The 22604-nt window shown below is 45.3% G+C and overlaps 1 protein-coding gene across 1 annotated transcript in view; it reads left to right on the top strand.

Annotated features, from left to right (window-relative positions):
- Positions 1–1252: 1252 nt before the first annotated feature.
- The window catches only part of TANGO2 (transport and golgi organization 2 homolog), a 263204-nt gene continuing 241852 nt past the window's right edge, over positions 1253–22604 (top strand). The window contains exon 1 of the mRNA XM_040416309.1: positions 1253–1310. The gene's annotated coding sequence lies outside the window, so the exon portion shown is untranslated. The remainder of the gene's footprint in view (positions 1311–22604) is intronic.

Raw genomic sequence — 22604 nt, 5'->3', positions numbered from 1 at the left:
AGATCTCAACCCAATAGAGCATCTTTGGGATGTGGTGGAACGGGAGCTTCGTGCCCTGGATGTGCATCCCTCAAATCTCCATCAACTGCAAGATGCTATCCTATCAATATGGGCCAACATTTCTAAAGAATGCTATCAGCACCTTGTTGAATCAATGCCACGTAGCATTAAGGCAGTTCTGAAGGCAAAAGGGGGTCCAACACCGTATTAGTATGGTGTTCCTAATAATTCTTTAGGTGAGTGTAGACCTACATGAATATATGTTTTGGTTACACAGCATTTGAGACCAGTTGTCAAACTTAAGGTTTGAAAGTCAAAAGTCACTGTTTAGTGTTGGCATGATGTTGCGAGTAACATTTGGTGCACTGGTTGCAACACACGTGCGACCTCCTTCCTCATTGGAAAGACTTGGTGCTGACATACATAATCTTTTCTTGCTGTAGAACAGCAGACTGCTATACTTGCAAAAAGTATATATTTTTATTTTTTTCTTCTTCATTTTATGTTAAATGTGAGTTCAGTAACCATGGGAACCATCCACATGAGTTTTTTTTTTATAGAAGGTCTCAGTTGTTCTCATTGCCCTTAGCCTTTATTCAGTTCATCTATCTGCAGCACAGTCCGATTCAGCTAAAGAAACTTTCTAATTACTCTAAGGTCTCATGCAAAACATTACTGGATTCTTCATATGCATGCTATCGGCAAGTTTTTTGGATAGCACACTGACCCATTCATCGCTATGAGGCCAGGTACATCCTTATATTTTTTGCAGATCTGTGTTCTGCTAATTATAAGACGTGTCCTATTCTTCTCCATTTTGTGGACAAGAATAGCCCTTTCTATTGATGGGATTAAGAAAAAAAAAGGGAATGCCACAAAAGGTATCCGTATCTTGTAGATCTGCATTTTGCGGACTGCAATACAGACACGGACGTATGCATGAGCCATAACTTGAACAGTTCCCTTACCTCATTAATGGCTATTTTATTCCTCTTACCAAGACAGGGAGGATTAAAAGGGTTGATAGAGTGTGCTATGTTTCCTAAATGTAATCCTAGTTATTTAAAAAAGCTAAGACTTGGAGAAATCTGTTATGTGGGCAATATAATTCCTTTCCAAATGCCCTTTGAGATGAGTTTAATTAGAAAGATAAGGACATTTTGTAACTACTGTTATTTCCTGAACTACAAACTCATTGCTCAACTGAACCAGCCCAGCTGCCACATTGTGAAACTTTCAAACAGTGCTCTCATCAACAGCTAATCCTTGAAGGAGAGCGGTGGAAGATACAGGAGCCAGATAGTCACAAGGTAATTGTAAGCTGTTTTCTTTGTCCACCAATGAAGACTGTGACACATTAATTACTTGTTTGTCACTTTACTGCAAACTATGTCAAAGATAATGGAATGTTAACTTCTAATTTGTGTATGTTGCCTGTGTATAAATCAGTATAGGAACTGCCAAAGGGTGAAAGTGAAGACATTTTTAGCAGTGCATAAGGATTTGATTACAGTGGTTTTCATTAAACAAGATATATACAGTCTATCTAGCTACATGTATATATGTAACTATTGTAGGAAGGCGCAAGGGTCTGTCGTTGACGGAAGGTATGTGTCACCGAAGATCTTGGCCTCGGTGAAGTAAGAGCCGGTATTTTCAGGTGTCAGCGGCAGCTAATGCTGATTGACACTTTGCTATTTTAGTATGGCTGTATAGCTGATCCAGGACGGCTATTACTGGGAGTAGTCAAAGTGATGGGTGGGTGACTACTCCCCATGTTCCAGGCCGGGTCTTGACTGGCCTATAAAAAACCCAGCCAGCAGTTTCAGCTGTGAGTGATTACCTCTCTCTGACAGAGGAGCCCAGGCAATCGCTGGTGTGGGAACTGAGTCCTGTGCTAGGCTAAAAAGCTGAGACCTGTGTATTGGGAGAGCAGGTCACCTAAAGCCTCCAGTTTGACTGCTGGAGGCAGAACCGCTGACAAGGTGACTTTTTATGTTGTGCACAAACTTTCTACTTGGTGTGAACAAACACCAACAGTGCAAAGAGTGTTTTTTGTTTGACCTTATGTGTGAATATACACGGACATTTGAATTACGAACTTGTACTTTGCCTCTGTACTGCACCCGCTTATCCCAACTACCAGAGCGAATCCCTACACTATCTATGTATCTGTCTATCTACAGATGTAGCCAAGCTAAGCTTGATGGTGAACACTAGTGATGAGTGAAGCGAGCTCTGCATCCTAGATCCGAAGTTGCATTGGTCAAAACTTTGTTTGAATACTGTACGGAGATTCATCACGAGACTTTGGCGAAAAACTTCAGCATTCGAATTTTATTAAAATTGAAAACCATTTTAAAACAGGAATCCAATGTCGGCTTTGGTACCGGCTGGTACCTCGGTACCGAAGCCGACTTCAGAACCAAGTTTTAAAATGGTTTTCAGGATGAAAAATCAAATCCTCAAGTTTTTCACCCGTGAGACTTCGGTGCTAACGAATTTCCCTCGCCGGAGCCCATACATTTTAAGCGAATTGACTTTTGTATTTGTATCTTGGATCCGAAGCTCAACTCTCTCATCCTTAGTTAACACGTTAAGAAAACAATTGCAAAAAAAATGTTAAATTTACTTTTTCAATGGATTTCAAAGGCTTTTGTCACGAGCACTGGCGTAACTATAGGGCTCGCAGCGGTCGCGGTTGCGACCAGGCCCCTAAGCCAGGGGGGCCCAGAGGTTGCCAGTGATACTGTACTTTTCCCTTTATATGATACTCTGATTAGAAACGCTAGACAAATGCACGGTCTAAAAAAGGGGTAGACACTCCCCCAAATGTACAATGAAAAATGAGCCATAGACTGGCACCTCCAAACTATGTATAAAAAGGGGGATTCAGGGGCAAGCTACCATGGCTGCAATGTAAAAGCACCTTCAGAAAATAGAAGATAATAGTGGCTTCAGAAGGTTGGGTATCGTTCAGAAGATCAATAAATGTGTTATCAACAAATAATGTTTCCAATGTATTACACATGTAACAAAAATCCTCAGCAAAGAAAACATTCCACTAAGGCTACTTTCACACTTGCGGCAGTGTGATCCGGCGGGCAGATCCGGCATTCAGGCAAGTCTTCAGTTTTTTTTGCCAGAGATAAAACCGTAGCATGCTACGGTTTTATCTTTTGCCTGATCAGTCAAAACGATTGAACTGAAGACATCCTGATGCAAACTGAACGGATTACTCTACATTCAGAATGCATGGGGATATGCCTAATCAGTTATTTTCCGGTATAGAGCCCCTAGGACGGAACTCTATGCCGGAAAAAAGAAAAACGCTAGTGTGAAAGTACCCTAAAACATTCCGTGATTAATATAGTTACACCTATATACGCCAAAGCACCATGTTTTTCAATAACAAACTTTTATTGATGGGGCACAGTTCACAAACATAATAAAAGTAGTGATTTCTCATTTGAATATCTACAAGATAAGATGATCCAAATGTCACAAGCTAAATACATAACAATATTAGTCCCACACTCTACAAAGGTTTTGAGAGCAAGAATTTCATCATTGTACCACATTCTGTTTTATGGTCAAATAGTTTTTATTGAACCAGCCTGCATGTACAATAATCCACTAAAAACAAGAACAAAGGCAAATAGAAATCAAATCTATGCAGACAATTTTTGGTTATAAAACAGAACAAATAAACATTAGTGTTGAGCGAATATTCGAATAGCAAATTTTTTCCGAGAATATTTCGAATATAGCACTATAAATTCGCTATTTCGAATATTCGTGTTTTTTTTTTTTATTGTTATATTTTTTTCTTTCCCACTTCCCAAAAGTAGTTCTTACCTGTCCTGAGGATTCCTGGCTTCCTGGCTGCTCCAGTCAGTGCCCGTTGCCGCTTCTGCCGACTTCCGTGCTCATGGAGCGTCCCCATCACCATGGGAATGCCTCCATACTAGAATGTACTTTTGGATGTGAGAATTAAGTTAAAATCGCAATGCGATTAATATAACTTGAAGTAATCGCATTGCGATTTCAACTTAGACCTGGTTTATTATGGTTGGCTTGGTAGAATTAGCGAAGATGACGAATATGACGAATGTATTCGTCATATTCCTCAAAACGAAGATAACGAAGTATTCTCCATCTTCGTTTTAGCTCCATATTCGTCAACTTCGCTAATTCTAGCAATTAAGTAGGAAAGTTGACTATAGAGACAGATGTGTTTAATTCGCTATGTGATTATATTACTTTGCTTTTTTTTATAAATAGAATAATTATAATAATTATCAAGTATTATAATTATTTTATTTATTTAAAAAAAAAGCAAAGAAATATCGCATAGCGAATTAAAAACTTAGCTGTCTCTAGTCAACTTTCCTATTTGATTGCTAGAATTAGCGAAGGTGACGAATATGGAGCTAAAACGAAGATGGAGAATACTTTGTTATCTTCGTTTTGAGGAATATGACGAATACATTCGTCATATTCGTTATCTTCGCTAATTCTACCAAGCCAACCATAGTAAACCAGGTCTAAGTTAAAATCGCAATGCGATTACTTGAAGTTATATTAATCGAATTGCGATTTCAACTTAGCACTGCTATATTCCATATTCGTTAACTTCGTTAATTCTAGCAAGCTGACCCATTAGAAACACAGGTCTACTTCAAGTTATATTTAGCTTTTTTTAAAAATAAATAAAATAATTATAATACTTGGTAATTATTATAATTATTCTATTTATAAAAAAAAAGCAAAGTAATATAATCGCATAGCGAATTAAACACAGCTGTCTCTATAGTCAACTTTCCTATTTGATTGCTAGAATTAGCAAAGTTGCCGAATATGGAGCTAAAATGAAGATGGAGAATACTTCGTTATCTTCGTTTTGAGGAATATGACGAATACATTCGTCATATTCGTCATCTTCGCTAATTCTAGATATCAAACCAATAGGAAAGTTACCTTAAGTTAAAATCGCAATACGCGATTATTTAAATCGCATATTAATCGCGATAACTAGAATAATGACGAATATTCAGTTTCGACGAATATGAGACGAATATTCAAGCGAATATTCGCGAATTTTGTCTAAATCGAATATGTCACCTCCTGCTCATTACTAATAAACATCACAAGGACATAAACAATAGAAAAGTACAAGGGACAAGGTCTGGGAATATAACATAACCAGCAGCAACTTAGAATAATAGGTATAGGAAGATACTCAGCAGCACGTGCCTCCCTTGCAGGTATTCAGCTCATATATCTAATTTATCATGTTGTGTTACCCGTCACCCAACCGGCATAACCGGGAGAGGTTCTAAAATTAGACCACGGCCTCCAGCGTTTGATAAAAGTCTACTGAGATTGAGTGTCTTTGGTTCTAAGTTCCTCCATTCTCATGATCTGATTAAGGGCCTCGACCCAGTGAGAGGGGCGGTGGATTTCCATAGTCTAGGGATTATCCTATGCGTTGCCATATGAAAGAACCCAAGAAGACCCTTGTGAATCCTATACATGTGGCATGGAGCCCGGTGCCACTCCACATCTCCAGCAAAAATGTAAAGTTTGCGGAAAGATCCTTTGGAGTCGTACGGGTGTCATGTACCAGTGGGAGAGGATCTTATAATTAGTTTCTTGGAACCGACATGAGATGGACATTTTGTGAGTAAAATCAAAAGCCATATTCCATTGGTATTCTGTGAAAGAGGTCTGTAACTTCTCCTCCCATGCTTTCAGAAAAGCCAGAGTACTCGTCCCTCTCTCTATCCCTCAACATTCCGTATAACACTGAAATCCTGTAAGCAGTTGTAGTAGATGAGATGCACAGCTTTTCTTTCTTTTTTTTATCAGATTGTTTTTATTGCAGAAATATGACAAAAAGGCTTTACAACCAATATGTAATTTTTTGTACATATAGACGACTCTTGGCCCATTTGGTATGTTTGTTACAAGAAGTACCACTTTTAGTTATACAGGAAAAGGCAACAAACCTTAATAACCCTCCCGACCTTCCACCCCCTCCCACCCTCCTCTGAAGTGACAGCCATCTTTTAAGTCAATTATAAAGTAAGGCGTTGAGACCGAAGCCAATGACTTCACAATTTATAAAATTTCTGGGGACAGCCTCTTTTGAGAAAAACTGTTTTTTCACATATCAGCATATCACGTATTCTCGCTATAAATTCTTCCCTGAATGGAGGGATCAACTGCATCCAATGTAAGGCAATAAGCTTCCTGGCCACATACAGTAACCTTCCCACCGCTATCTTCCTGTATTCATCTGTCATTAAATCGGATACATATCCCAAAATGCAAGTTTTAGGATCTTTTTCAACCCTGACCTCCATGGAAAGCCGAATCAACTCTAATATATCCGTCCAGTATTTCCCTAAGGTGCTGCAATTCCATAACATATGGAGCAGATCCGCCGGTTCCTCTCTACATCTCGGACAACAGGCATCAGACCTTACACCAATGCGGTGTAAAAAGACAGGTGTCTTGTACACCCTATGTACAGATGTAGCAGGGTTAGCACTCCAGCTCTTAACTCAAATTTCTTAACTCATCGCGTTATCCTGAGACAAAGGCCATTGAAAAGCAATTGAAGGCGTTTTCTTAGATTAGATAACACAACTCAGAAATCTCAGAAAACAGGAGTGTTAACTCTACTCCATCCGTATAATAAACAGTTGGGATAATTTCCTTTGTTCACTGAGAGAAACCAACGGAACCGCCTCCAATATATCGTTCCACATATCATCTGTAATGGCCCCTAAGTCCGACTCCCACCTCTTCATTATCGTCAGCGGGTGAAGGGCCAGAAATGTATCTAATAGCATAGCATATAATATAGAAATCATTCCCCGACTATCACTGCCCTCAAGAATGTGTTTCTGAGCAGCATCTAGTTTAACTACCTGGCCCACCGATTCCCTCTCTCCTCTCCTTTTCATAGTATCATATGCATGTCTGATCTGCAAGTATTGGTAGAATTGCGTCCTAGCCAACGTAAATTCCTTCTGCATGTCCACAAAGGCTTTAAAAACTCCATCATCAACTAAATCTCCTACCCTCAGGATTCCCCTGTCCCTCTAGGACTGCAGTCCCGGGATGGCAAGAAACTCCGGAAGGAGAGAGTTACTCCACAACGAAGCGAGTTCACAGATCCCCACTATTCCCCTCACTTTTTTGATTTTGGACCACACATTCCTCATTAGTTTGAGCATAGGCAACTCAGCTTCTAGAAACGGAAGGCCTGCCCCCAAGATCCACAGTAGGTCATTCCTACCCAGCTTATACTGCAGGATTTTCCCAGTTACATCGCCCACCTTAGGGTATTTCCACCCGCTAAAGTGCTGACTCTGTGCTGCCAGATAGTATAGCCAAGGATTCGGCACCGCCAAACCCCCGCTCGACTTAAGATATTGCAGCGTTTCCAGCTTGATTCTAGGGCTACCCCCTCTCTAGATGAGTTCCCTAAAGATAAAGTTAATTTTATGAAATCTATCCTGGGGGATCCACACTGGAGCATTATGAAGCACATATAGCAATTGCGGCATCAGTACCATCTTAAGCAGATTAACTCTGCGAACTACGGATAAAAAGAGCTTATTCCACACCTTTACTTTCTGTCTAAATCGTACCAGTAACGGGGATAGATTCAAGGTCTCAAAATACCTCAGTTTGGGAGACATCTGGATTCCTAAATATTTAATAGACTGCACCCAAGGTATCCCATGAGCCCTTGCCACCGCAGACATCTCCTGCCCATCAATAGCCAACAACGCCGACTTTTGCCAGTTTATGGTCAAGCCCGACAATGTGCCGAACCTGTCCACTAAGGACATAGTGGCTGCCAGAGAGGAGGAAGTATCCCCCAGGAACAAAAGAGTGTCATCGGCGTACAAAGCTATTTTATTTTGTAGTCAACCATATTGAAAGCCATGGATGTCAGGAGACCCTCGTACCGTTGCCACCAATGGCTCCATGGCTATTGCAAAAAGGAGAGGGGACAACGGACACCCCTGTCTCGTACCTCTTGCTAGCTGAAAGCCTTCCAACACCCCCCGTTAGCCCTGATCTTTGCCTTCGGACTGGAGTACAACACCTGTACTTACTTAATAAACTGTGAACCGAAGCCCATCGCAGTCAATACGCCCCACAGGTAGCTCCATTCTACACTGTCGAAGGCCTTGGCGGTGTCTAATGATAAAACAGCTCTGTCACCGCTATTATCCGCCTCCACCTGCAGGCTTGTATAAACCCTACGGATATTAATAGCTGTAGACTTCCCAGGCATAAAGCCTGTTTGATCTGGGTGGATTATACTCAGTATCACCTTTGACAGATGGTTCGCCAAGGCCTTCGCCAGAAGTTTAACATCCGATGTCAGAAGAGATATGGGCCGGTACGAGTCAGGAAACTTCGGATCCTTCCCCGGCTTGGGGAGTACTACAATGAGGGCCTCCTGAATGGAAGAGGTCAAGCTACCCGTCTCAAGAGAGTAATTACATACCTTCAACAATTCTGGCAGCAGCACACCCTGAAATTGCCTGTAAATTTCACAAGATGGATTGCGTCTGTCCGATCCGGAGGAGGAGCCAAGGTCCAAAGGTCAGGTTGTCCCATCCCAGAGTACTTGGGTGAAAGTATCGAGTACCTGAAACCAAACACGGGAAAGGGAAAAACAGTGAGAACAGAAAACATAATCAAAAAATAACATTTTGTTTGAAAGACACACAAACATTGAGCTTGGATCTCTCCAGTGAACTCTCTAGTGCTCGTACATGACCGACCCCCAAAGTTCACTAATTCCACTATGCAAGCCGGTCCCACACTTTCTCCTTCCATGAAGGTACGCTGCCTATAGAAAGCCTTCTTCCTATCCGCAGCCTGCAGCAAATAACATTTTAACCGTTCCTGTGCCTCTCTCAGCACTCCACTGGAAGTCAAAGAGGGATCTCTTTCAAACGCTCTTTCTGCTTCCTCTACCTCAGGGTGTAACTTAACCTCGGCCGCTCTAGATTTTGTTTTATGTCTACTAATAGACTTAATCAGAAGCACTCTTAAGAACGCTTTCATAGTGTCCCAAATGATGTGGCTAGATGCAGTACCTGCATTATTACTAAAGTATTCCCTTATATCTATCTCAAATCCCTGACATATCACCCAATATCTGAAGCCATACCGGGCTATATTTCCATATCCTCGCTCCCAGATCATGCCTGCCGAGGTTCAACTCAAGTTTTAACAGGGAATGGTCCGATAATGCTCTGGGAAGATAATCTGAGGAGCGAATCAAAGGAAGCATAACACCGTTGCACAGGGCCAAATCTATTCTGGATAAAGTAGAATATGTAGAGGAGTGGCACGAGAAAATACGAGCTGTCCGGTGACGCGAGCGCCATACATCCATTAGGCCCACTTCAGCCATAATACCTTTCAGTGCCGAACTCCCCGGCGATCTCCCCAACCCATCCAACCTGCACCTATCCATGTGGTCATCTGGGGTGCAATTGAAATCACCCATAAGTAACCATGGGATCCAGAAAAGGAAGACACAATATTCATAACTATCCTCAGAATGGACGAAGCAAATGGAGGAGGGATATAGAGCGCCACCAGAATCAGCTGGACATTTTATATTTTATATCGCACACACACAAACCTCCCCTCTTTGTCTATGAACTCCCTAATACATTCCCATCTGACATTTTTGTGCACCAAAATACTTACTCCCCTGGAATGTGAGGAAAAAACCGCATGCGCGGCATAGCCCACCCATTGCTTCGCAAGCCAGTGAACCGTATCCGAGGTCAAATGCGTTTCTTGCAGACAGCATACCGCCGGCTGAAAACGAGATAAGTAATTAAATATGCCAAGCCATTTTCTAGGTTCCGCCATGCCTCTCACATTCCAGCTGAGCACAGTAATCCTACGTGACATCCCACACTGTCAGATCATAAGTGAATCTCCCCATTGGTTTCCCCAATAATAATAGAGCATAAAGTGCCGTCAATACTGAACAACCGCAATGACTCCCGAAATGGCCCGACCTAGCAATAGCTGTCACTTCAGAGTGCAAGTCCCTCCCCCCTCCCCCCCCCAAAATAGAAACTTTCCATAAGTAATACTTCAGAAGTGGTACTCCCTTAGGGCGATTTTTAACATATACGCCCACCCTATGGAATAGAATGAGTAATCCCATCAAGGTATAAACGTATTACAAACAAACTAAAGATCTCAAACTTGTCGTAAAACGCTCTTCATGCACTCTAACTATACTCCTGCTCAGGAGAAACTACGGGAACCTCACTCTCGTACAGTTCCAGCTGCGAAAATGATTAAGGAGTCTTCCAGTTCCCAGAGACCTGTAAGGGGAAAGTGAACCAAAGGCAACACAGAACATAATAAGCACATACTGTATCTGCCTATCGTGTCTTCCTCAAGTATTCTTGTCTTGCAACCGCAGTTGTTTTTCAAGGCAATCCAACCAATGCGACGCCTCTTCTGGATCCTCAAAGAACCGAGTAGCTCCTAGGGCTACCACCCTTAGCTTCACCAGAAATAGCATGGAATATTGAACCACCAAAGACCGAAGCCGTCTGTTGACCTCCAGGAACCTTGTTCGTTTCTTCTGCACTTCGGTGGAATAATCCGGGAAGACGGATATTTTACTGCCATTTAAGACCATACCGCCATTGTCTCACGATTGTCGCAGAATAGTGTCTCTGTCCTTAAAATGTAAAATTTTGGCCAGGATAGGCCTAGGCGGTCTCCCAGGGGGAAGAGGTCTCATCGGCACCCTGTGTGCTCTCTCTACAGCATACAACGCGAACAGTCCTTTGTCTTGAAAGAGCTGGAACTGTCACGGAACCATGAACCAGACGTACAACAAGAGATAAGTGAAAATAAGAAGGCTTTATTGAAAATAAAGCTGTAAAGCAAAAGTCCAAACGAATGGTGAAACCGAAGCAGAGTCTTTGAGAGGCCAGAGATCAGGAACCAGAAGGGTAGTCAGACGAAGCCAGGATCAGGAACCAGCAGGGTAGTCAGACGAAGCCAGGATCAGGAACCAGCAGGGTAGTCAGACGAAGCCAGGATCAGGAACCAGAAGCAGCAGCAGTCTTAGAAGCATGTGAACACAGGAGGACCAAGCAAGGAACTGAAGCCACAGACCTCCTATATATATGAGCTAGGCATCCAGCTCCTCCCAGTGGGAAGGAGGAGCCGCAGGGTGGAAGGCTACAAGAAACCCAGAAACCAAGATGGCCGCCAGCACATGTCAAACGAAGGAGAACAGCAAGAAGGTAAGACCATGACAGTACCTCCCCCTCAAGGGCCCCTCCTCCGCGGAGCAAAAAACGGTTTCTGAGGGAAGCGTGCGTGGAAGGCTCGGAGCAAGGCAGGGGCATGGACATCTGCGGAGGGAACCCAGGAACGCTCCTCTGGACCATAACCACGCCAATGGACCAAAAACTGCACCCGACCGCGGACCAGGCGTGAGTCCAGGATATTGCTCACCTCATACTCCTCATGATTGCCCACTCGAACCGGACGAGGCCGAGGAACCGAGGAAGTGAAACGATTACACACCAGTGGCTTCAACAGGGAGACATGAAACACGTTAGAGATCCGCATGCCAGGAGGAAGCGCAAGGGCATAGGCTACCGGGTTTACCCTGCGAAGCACTCGGAAGGGACCAACAAAGCGAGGCGCCAGCTTGGGAGTGGGCACTCGAAGGTTGAGGTTGCAGGTGGACAACCATACACGGTCTCCGACCTGGTAGGAAGGAGCAGGCGCTCGTCTGCGATCAGCCTGGAGTCTCTGGCGCTGCGCAGAGGCCTCAAGGGACTTCTGGATCTGTACCCAAGAAGCACGTAGGACGGAAAGGTGATCCTCCACAGCCGGAATATCCTGGGGAGAGAATACCTCCGGTAACACGGCAGGTTGGAACCCATAATTGGCCATGAAGGGAGACGTCCCAGAGGAAGAGTTCACCGCCGTGTTCCTGGCAAACTCAGCCCAAGGCAGAAGGTCAACCCAATTGTCTTGGTGATCGGAGACATAGCAACGAAGGAATTGCTCCAAGGCCTGATTGGATCGTTCTGCGGCCCCATTGGACTGAGGGTGGTAGGCCGAGGAGAAGGAGAGAAGAATCCCCAACTGGGAGCAAAAGGCGCGCCAGAACCTGGACACAAACTGACTCCCCCGATCCGACACAATCTCCTTGGGCAAACCGTGCAACCGGAAGACCTCCCTGGCAAAAATCGTGGCCAACTCTTGTGCAGAGGGTAACTTCTTGAGAGGAACACAGTGGCACATTTTGGAAAACCGATCCACAATCATGAGAATGACCGTATGGCCTCGGGATGCAGGGAGGTCCACAATGAAATCCATCCCCAGGTGTGACCATGGGCGCTCCCCGGTGGCTATGGGTTGCAGAAGGCCCAACGGAAGGTGCCGAGGGGACTTACTCTGGGCACAAACGGAGCATGCCGCTACATATGCGGCGATGTCGGAACGTAGGGAAGGCCACCAGAACAGACGTGAAACAGCCCAGGACAGCTGATTCTTTCCAGGATGCCCCGCGGTCTTGGAGTTATGGTAGGTTCGCAACAACCGAGTGCGCAACTCCTCAGGCACAAAACATCTGCCGTTGGGTCTCCCAGAGGGAGCACCAGATTGAGCCGCCAAAATCTGCTCACCCAGGGGAGAGGTCAGGCTGGTGCGAATGGCGGCCAGGATCTGATTCGGAGGTATGACCGAAGTCGGAATCGACTCCTCCCTGGACAGCTCGGAGTACTGCCGTGATAGGGCATCCGCCCTGATGTTCTTGGAACCGGGTAGGTAGGAGACCACGTAATTAAAACGTGACAAGAACAGAGCCCATCTGGCCTGACGTGGTGTCAATCTCTTGGCCTCAGAAAGGTAGGTCAGATTCTTATGGTCCGTCAGGATGAGAACCGGAACCACCGAACCCTTGAGCAAGTGCCTCCATTCTTTAAGGGCCTGCACGATGGCCAATAACTCCCTGTCACCAATCTGATAGTTGCACTCCGCGGAAGACAGTTTCCGGGAGTAAAACCCACAAGGAAGCAGAGGACCCTCTGGTGTTCTACGCTGAGACAGAAGGGCGCCTACTCCCGTCTCAGACGCGTCCACCTCGAGGACAAAGGGCAACCCAGGGTTGGGATGCGACAGAATCGGAGCCGACACAAAAGCGGACTTTAGGGCCTCAAAAGCTCGGATGGCCTCGAGCGGCCAGACCTGGGAATTACTGCCCTTCCTGGTCAGATCCGTGAGAGGCTTGGCCAGCATGGAAAAGTCCCTGATGAACTTCCGATAATAATTGGCGAAGCCCAAAAAGCGCTGCAGGGAACGAAGACCACTGGGCTGGGGCCACTGTAAGACAGCCGAAACCTTCTCAGGATCCATGGAGAACCCCTCAGCGGAAATGATGTAACCTAAGAAGGTTACCTGGGATCGGTGAAATTCGCATTTCTCAAGCTTACCGAACAGCTTGTTCTCTCGTAACCGTTGCAACACTCGTCTGACATCCAGAATGTGGGCCTCCATGGATTCAGAATATACCAAGATGTCATCCAAATAGACCACCACACACTGCTGCAACAGGTCACGGAAAACATTGTTGATGAATTCCTGAAAGACTGCGGGCGCATTGCACAACCCAAAGGGCATAACCAAGGATTCATAATGGCCGGTCCTGGTGTTAAACGCGGTCTTCCACTCATCGCCCGCCTTGATCCTTACCAGGTTATATGCCGCCCTCAGGTCGAGTTTGGTAAAGACCGTGGCCCCTTTAAGGCGATCGAACAGCTCGGAAATCAAGGGTATCGGGTAAGCGTTCTTGATCGTGATGCGATTGAGACCCCTGTAATCGATGCAAGGCCTCAACTCACCGCCCTTCTTTTTCACAAAGAAAAATCCAGCCCCTGCCGGGGACGAGGATTTGCGAATGTGTCCGCGTGAAAGCGCCTCCCTCACGTACTCCTCCATGGCCTCATTATCCGCTACCGACAGTGGATAGACTTTGCCACGAGGAGGAACGGCACCAGGTTGCAACTCTATGGCACAATCGTATGGGCGGTGCGGAGGTAGGGCAACCGCGCGCACCTTATCGAATACATCCCGGTACTCCTCGTATTCAGGAGGCAACAGAGAGTCCGAGGAAGTACACAGCAACTTGACAGACCCATGGATGCAACTAGCCCCACACTGCGGTGACCACGAGAGGATCTCGGCCGATCTCCAATCGAAAGTCGGATTATGCTTCTGGAGCCAGGGGTAGCCCAAGACCACCGAGTAGTGTGGAGACGAAATAACCTGGAGGCAGACCGACTCTCTGTGAACGGCACCAATGGCTATCCCCACTGGAAGGGTCTCATGAGTCACGTGTGACGACAGAAGGGGTCTGCCGTCTATCGCCTCAAGAGCCAGTGGGGAACCTCGAGCCTGCAGAGGAATGGAATTGGCGGCAGCGAACACACTATCAATGAACAAACCACCAGCACCAGAGTCCACCAACGCCTGGGTCGTCACCGAGCCCCCGACCCAGGAGAGGACAACAGTGATCAGGGGTTTGTCAACACGGGAAACCGGGGACGAGGAGACTCCACCCAAGATCTGCCCCCGACAGGATCTCAGGTACGAGCGTTTCCCGGACGGTTCGGACATGCCAACCGAAAATGCCCACCGAGACCACAGTACATGCATCGACCCTCGCGTCTCCGGAGTACCCTCTCCCCCTCGGACAGGCGAGCAAACCCCAGCTGCATGGGTTCACCCCCAGACAAGTCATCCCCAGGAGGCGTGGGAGGAGAGGGAGGCACGGGTGGGACAGCAAACGTAGGCGCCAATCTGTTAGAAGACCTCCGCAGGCTCTCCTTAAAGGAAGGTCTCTCCCTGAGTCTGGTGTCAATCAAAATCAGGAAAGAAATAAGAGACTCGAGCTCCACTGGTAGGTCCTTAGCTGCAACCTCATCCTTCAAGGCATCCGAGAGACCATGAGAGAAAGCAGCGACCAGAGCCTCATTATTCCAGCCCACCTCTGCTGCCAGGGTACGAAACTCAATGGCGTATTCAGCTACGGATCGTGAACCCTGTCTGATGGACATAAGGAGCTTCGCAGCAGAGGCAGCACGAGCCGGCACATCGAATACCTTCCGAAGAGAAGCAACAAAACCGGAAAACTCGGCAACCACCGGATTGTTGTTCTCCCATAAAGGGCTGGCCCAGGCCAAGGCCTTGTCCGAGAGCAGCGAGATCAAGAAGCCCACCTTTGATCTCTCAGTAGGAAAGGCATGTGGCAGCAACTCGAAATAAATGCCCACCTGGTTAAGGAAACCTCGGCACTGAGTTGGCTCTCCCCCAAAGCGCTGTGGAAGAGGGGCAGAACCGGTCATACCCCGAAACACCGCAGGCGCAACAACAGGTGTCGGGGTAGACTCTGGCGCAACAACCGAAGCGGCAGTAGGAGCGACAACCGACCCATCGGCAACGGGAGCGAAATGAGCCGTGCGTTCAAGCAGGGTTTGCAACGCCACAGCGAACCGACCCAACAGGTGATCCTGCTGATCAAGTCTGGCAACCAGCATGGGTAGCGAGGATGGCCCTGTACCGTCAGAACTCATGGCTTGGTCCTAATGTCACGGAACCATGAACCAGACGTACAACAAGAGATAAGTGAAAATAAGAAGGCTTTATTGAAAATAAAGCTGTAAAGCAAAAGTCCAAACGAATGGTGAAACCGAAGCAGAGTCTTTGAGAGGCCAGAGATCAGGAACCAGAAGGGTAGTCAGACGAAGCCAGGATCAGGAACCAGCAGGGTAGTCAGACGAAGCCAGGATCAGGAACCAGCAGGGTAGTCAGACGAAGCCAGGATCAGGAACCAGAAGCAGCAGCAGTCTTAGAAGCATGTGAACACAGGAGGACCAAGCAAGGAACTGAAGCCACAGACCTCCTATATATATGAGCTAGGCATCCAGCTCCTCCCAGTGGGAAGGAGGAGCCGCAGGGTGGAAGGCTACAAGAAACCCAGAAACCAAGATGGCCGCCAGCACATGTCAAACGAAGGAGAACAGCAAGAAGGTAAGACCATGACAGGAACAACCATTTCTCTATAAAGTCTGTGGCATTGGACCCCTCTGTTTTTTCCGGGATCCCAACAATCCTAATGTTGTTGCGCCGCGAGCGGTTTTCTAAGTCGTCTCTCTTAGCAAACAGGGCCACCACATCTCCCGCTGTCTTTTTAGCCGTCATCTTTAAGGGTCGGGTATCGTCCTCCAGTACAGAGACTCTTTTCTCGACCTCCGAAAAGAAGCACAGCTTTTCAAATGGATAAGTGTGGACTGTGTGAGGGACTGGGAAGGAAGAAAGGAAATAAAGCTCCTTAATTGTAGATACCTAAACCATGTGCCTGGTGAAGTGTTCCTATCAGGTAGGAGGTCAGATAAAGGGGGGAAGAGTACCATCCTTCATTATATCTTGCAGTCTAGAGTCAGGAGGGGAGGAGAAGAGTTGTTTTTACAATAATGTGTCGGTGAAAAGTGGATTGCCTACTAGGGGAAGAAGTGGGTCTGGTGTGGTGATAAGTCCACATCCCAGGGCAAAACATCTTAACAAAGATGTCAGCATTTCCAAAAGAGGGGATAAAGGAAGAGTATTTAAAGAGACCTCACCCGGCACCCAGAAGATCCCTTGGGTTTGGACTGTGTCGCTCGCGTGTTTCATCTGGACCCAAAGTTTGTCAGTTCTATGATTAAATAAGTCCAGAATAGTTTTACTAATACTGGCCTTATAATAAAGAGTAAAGTTGGGCATCACAACTTACCCTTGGGATATGTGTCTAGGCCTACAACTCTTCCACAAAAACTTAGAAATCAGTCACTTAAGTTTACTCAAAAAGGACCTGCGAAGGGCAAGGGTTAACGATTGTAAAAGATAAATAAGCTTAGGAAGAGTATCCATTTTAAGAACATTCACCCTCCCAAACCATGAAAGGGACAAATAATCCCATTTGCGAAGATCTGACTCCAGCTCCAAGAGCATAAGCTTCTAACTGAGCAAAGTAGCCTTTAAGGCATCAGTGGGCAAATGAATGCCCAGGTATTTAACAGTTGGTCTGCCATCAAAATGGGAAGACCTCACTTAGGTGTTTCACCTCGGGAGAGGGAGGGTGATATTGAGCATTTAAGACTTATCTACATTAATCTTAAAATATCTCAATCTACTGTAAACTCCCGGAGGATAGTGAGTAGACCTATCCTAGGTGAAGGGATAAAAAGTAGGAGATAGTTAACAAATAGGGACATTGTATGCACCATCCCACCCTCCTCTAATCCCCAGACAGAAGAGTTATGTCTTGGAGTGTTGGCCAGAAACTCCATCACCAGAATGTACAGGAAAAGAGAGGGAGGGCAGCCCTGCCTAGTCCCATTTCCTATAGGGAAGGAGGTAGAAAAGGACCCATTGACTCTAATTTGAGCCGAGGTGTTATGATAAAGTGCCATGATCTACTCCTGCATCCTAAGCCCCAGGCTCAATTGAAATAAAATAGCTTCCAAGAACCTTCAGCTCACTCTAACAAATGCTGTTTCGGCATCTACTGTCAAAAGGCAAAGTGACGAGTTGGATTGCTTTGTCATCGAGATGATGGACATAGTTTTGATGGTGTTATCCCTAGCCTCACCTGTTGCAAGTGGATTAAGCCGGTTGGAGGCGCACAATCTGTTTTCACACTTTGCAAATACGCTAAACCAGGGATGCCCAACCTGAGGCCCTCCAGCTGTTGTAAAACGACCACTCCTATCATGCCCTCCTGTAGGTTGATAGCTGTAGGCTGTCTGAGCATTCTGGGAGTTGTAGTTTTGCAACAGCTGGAGGGCCGCAGGTTCGGCATCCCTGCTCTAAACTATAGTCTCTAAACATATACAGTACACTAAACTATAAACTGTGCCAACAGAGAATGTCAATTTCAAGGAAACACTCAAAAATCATTCTTTTCTTTTTAGTATTTCTACCTATTATGAGAGAAAACATGGTACACTGAAGAAGAGAGCGAGTAAGAATCAAATGTGTTATCTTAGGAAAGGAAAACAGAAGTAGTCAAACATATTCAACTGCACCAGTTCACATAAGGGACTAAAATGGGCCAGGAACTGAATTCTTTATGTAAGTAGTAATCTGAAAGTGAGGAAGAAGACTAAAAGCCCCATGCACATTAATGTATTGTCGGCTGAACCTGCCGACAGTGGCGGGTTCAGCCAACAGTCTAATATGTGTAGGAAGATCCGGGCAGATAATGTCAAGGGACAGAAGGATTGGACAAAGTGATATTTTTCGGGATTCTTTTGTTGTCCCAGGAGCTAAGCTGCTACCAGAAGTGTATGGAAGCAGCTTTCTCTCCCCACTGAATACACATACACACTCAGCTGATCTGAAATTGTGTGTGTATGGGAAAGTTGGGAGGGAGAAGAGAAAGCTGTTACAAAGGTAATTTGTCCAAGAGCTGTTGAATGTGTATGTCCACCTTTACTTGTGCCATCAACTGCAGTGCCATCCACAATAGGCGTAGTCCCTTTTTTCATTAAAGGTTCCATCAGACTAAGGCCTCATGCACACAGCTGTAGTTTCGGTCCGCATCCGATCCACATTTTTTGCGGACCAGATGGGGACACATTAATTTCATACATGGGTTGCCTGCATCTGTAAGTCTGTTCTGCGGCCATGCAAAAAAAACAGAAACTGCCCTATTCTTGTCCATTTGGGGACAAGAATAGGCATTTGAAACATACTGCGGAACCTGCGGAAAAGGAAAATACGGGATGCACAGGCCAGTATCAGCAATTTGTGGACTTTAAACACTGATACGGCCATGTGCATGAGGCCTAACTCATATAACAGTGAAATACTTATGGGGATTGCTAACTTAATGCAGCAAATAGAAACTGAATGGAGCTCAACCTGCTGCTCCGTTCTCGGGATCGGTGAGGGTTCCAGCAGTTTGATCCTCATTGATTATGTGGATATGGAATAACTTCAATACTTGACACAAGCACTTTAACTATGGCTACATGGCGTGGGCACCACCATTGACTATCCTCTTCCATTGGGTGTCCATTTTGTATTTATATTTTGGGAAGGTTTATAAGGCTCTGTATGCATCTCTTCTGTCAGTCGCTGGTCTCTGGGAAACACTGTACCCCATTCCTTCCTGGACACTAAAAATGTATGACATTTGTTGTCAATTTAGCTGCCATAAAGTATACATACACGTTTCAGTGCTTTTTTCAACAGGCAATGGGTGTAAAGGGTGTGTCTGCAACATGACTATACCATATGGATAAAAAATACATTTGCTTTAAGAAAGTAACAATGCAACATAACACTACAGCCCAGCATTCTACTGGGATGGCTAGGCCCACTAGTTCAATTTAGTCAGGGCGCCTGTTGTACAGCTACATGCAAATATTACTTGACCTTTACCCAAATTCCCATATACCATATTCTCCGTGTACTTCAATGGATAGCTGACTGCATCTGCATGTGGACACATCCCCACAGAAGTTCAGTATATGTAGAGCCTGAATTGGTGGACCCCCCTTCACCTGAACCCTGTTATCTAAATCCCATTCTCCCAGGGGCATAACCATAATTCATAGGGCCCTACCATCTAATGCAAAAATTAAAACAGCAGCATAAATAGCAAAAATGATAGGTATGTATAACAGCACGATGTATCAGAAAACCTACATTATAGCAAACCCCCCCCCCCTCCCCGCAAAAAAACAAAAGCACAAACCACCCACAAAAAAAAAAAAAAAACCATATTGTTATTCGTCACAGAAAGGTACAATGTTCTTGCACCTGATTGGGCTCCTCCCAAACCTCTATGCCCCATAGCTGCTATGGCTATAGTTATGCCCACCAGCCTCCACGTTCTTTTCACTCTTCAAAGGGCAGGTGGCTAGGTTTGCATTTGGCATGTCTCCACTCAACTAAAGTATTTGTAATGCATGAGTTGGTGGACTTCAACCAGACCCTCCTCCCAGCCACCACATTCTCCATACCAGGGGTCAGCAACCTCCTGCACTCCAGCTGTTGCGAAACTACAACACCCAGCATGATCCATTCCTTTATTTTGGAAGAAGGGAGTTAGTTGTAGTTCTACCACAGCTGATGTGCCGAAGGTTGCTGATCCATACACTTAAATGGAAAGGTGGTTGCGTTTGGCCACTTCTCCACTGAAGTACCATGATACAAATGGTGTTGCATGATTTTATGGAGCTGTGCAGCACCAGGCAGCAGGAAGAAGCTGCAAAATGATTAGTGAGGAGCGCCTCACAGCAAAGTTGAGTGGATGGGGCACGGGGAGGGTCAAGACTAGCCAGACTGCCAATGCACCTAAATGTCATCTCAAATAGCCAATGCGTCTATATAATAGTAAACTGGGTAGTTTGTTAAATTAACTACCCAGTTGATTTTATACAGATGTATAGGCTGGTTGAGATGCTGTATGCTGCCTATATGAAGTGCAGCAAGTGTTCCGTGCCATGAGCTGGCTGTTCTGTCCACAAGGTTGGGGCCCCACTCCTGGCTATTGTGCCCACTGATGATATTCCAGCAATCCTGTGGCTCAATACAGTTATGTTTGAACCGGCCCACAGGGGTACAGGTGAATCCCCCATTGGGCCCCTGAGTAACGTGTGCCCCCAGTCTCCCACCCACTGCACAAGTGGCACATAGCACAGCAGACTGACTGCACTGCATATAGATAGGCAGTTTATAGCACCTCAACCATATAAGGTTAAAATTAAAAAAAACTCAATAGATTATTTAAAGGTTGACTGGCATGTTGGATGTGCGCTTGGCAGCTGAAGTAATCTATGTTGGTCCCATGTTCATACTGTATGTGCCTGCATTGCTAAAGTTTTAATATATGTAAATAAGCCTTTAGGAGCAACAGGGGCGTTGTCGTTACTCCTAGAGGCTCAGCTCTCTCGGCAACTGCCGCTCCCTCTGCACTTTAATTGACATGTTTTCACTGCCTGGTCCTGTCAATGAAAGAGCAGAGGTGGCGGCAGATGCAGAGAGAGCTGAGTCTCTAGGTGTAATGGCAACACCCCCGTTACTCCTAGAGGCTCATTTGTATATATAAAGCATCATTTTTCTCAGCAATGCGGGCACATATCAACATGAGACCAACACAGATGTCTTTAGTGGCCAGCCAGTGTTCTCTATTCTCAGGGACCTGTCTTCTCAAAGTGGCTGCAGGGACCCCCATAATCAATCTTGCAGCACCTTGCTGCTGTATAAGATGTAATATTTAAATGTATCCATATGGTGGGCCCTAGGCACTCCAGTCCGGCTCTGGATATAATAATATTGCTGACGTCGATTTTTTTCTTATTTTTTATATAAACCATTCAATTTTGTAGCACATATCTTGACTTCTGCAGTGTGACAGATGTGAGAGGCAGAATAAATAGTGTTATAAGTGTAAATAATGAGTTTAGTTATGGACAGATCATGTTGGGAAGTGTAAATATGCCGGGTATTCAGACTGCTTTTCTCTGTAGTACCAGCTGGAAGCTCCAGCCTCAGTGCAGGACTTGGTTTTCCAGGCACGTAACAGGAACAGTGAGAGGCCTTATGAAACATCTGTTGTTACTTGCACCCTATAAATTGTGTTTCGCATGCAATTTTTACAACAATACTATATTTCAATAGAATGGGTGTCCTGGTAAACTGGGCCACAAAGTAAGTTTTGGACAGTTTTATGAAACAGGAAATCTGGTGAGGAAGCTTAAAACTGTAAAATGAAGATGTCTTAGCATACTGAAAAAAACTGTTGCAGGGCATCAATCTCCATTTGTTTGTTTGGTCAGTGAATATTCGTAGGACAAATATTATGCCGTTTAACCACACTGAACGTCTGAATGTCAAGCTGTGTGACAGCTGGAAATGTCAAGCCATTTCACAGGAATAATGCTAAAACCACGGGGCACCAAAAAGTACTAGTTTATATCTTGGTAAATTCAGGGAATATCTTTCAGGTTTTGAAGATGTCAATTACTCTGTCATGTAGATACAAACCGTCTTAGTGCAGTTGTATAATCAGCCTCATCAATGCTTATTGGAAAAATATCACACATTTTGTACTGTTTTTCTGCACTTTTGTGCTTCAGATGTTAGCTAAAAGTCTATGGGAAATATGAAATGCAGAACACAAAGTGCCTGCTGGCTACTGGCTTGATTTTTTCTTCTTCAGTTTGGTGAAGAAGAAGAAACACATGCAGCTTTAGTGGCATTTTAGCGATCAGCTGTGTGTGCAGGAACCCTAAAATAGAAGAAACCTCCAAGTGTACAGAAGATCCTGAGTAGTCTTTCTTATGAAGGACAAACTTGCCTGTTTTGCATTCTCCATTGTAGTACCGAATATTAATAATTAATATGAAAATTAGAGCCTACTTCTCTGACTCCGTCTCCTTACTTAATGCTCTATTCCCTTACGTATCCTAACGTGTGTGCGTACTTGGACTATGCCTAAAACTGCCCACAAC

This window comes from Bufo bufo, chromosome 2, assembly GCF_905171765.1.
Source record: "Bufo bufo chromosome 2, aBufBuf1.1, whole genome shotgun sequence".
Taxonomy (NCBI): Eukaryota; Metazoa; Chordata; class Amphibia; order Anura; family Bufonidae; genus Bufo; species Bufo bufo.
Note: the sequence above shows the minus strand (reverse complement) of the source record. Positions and strands in the feature narration are given on the sequence as shown.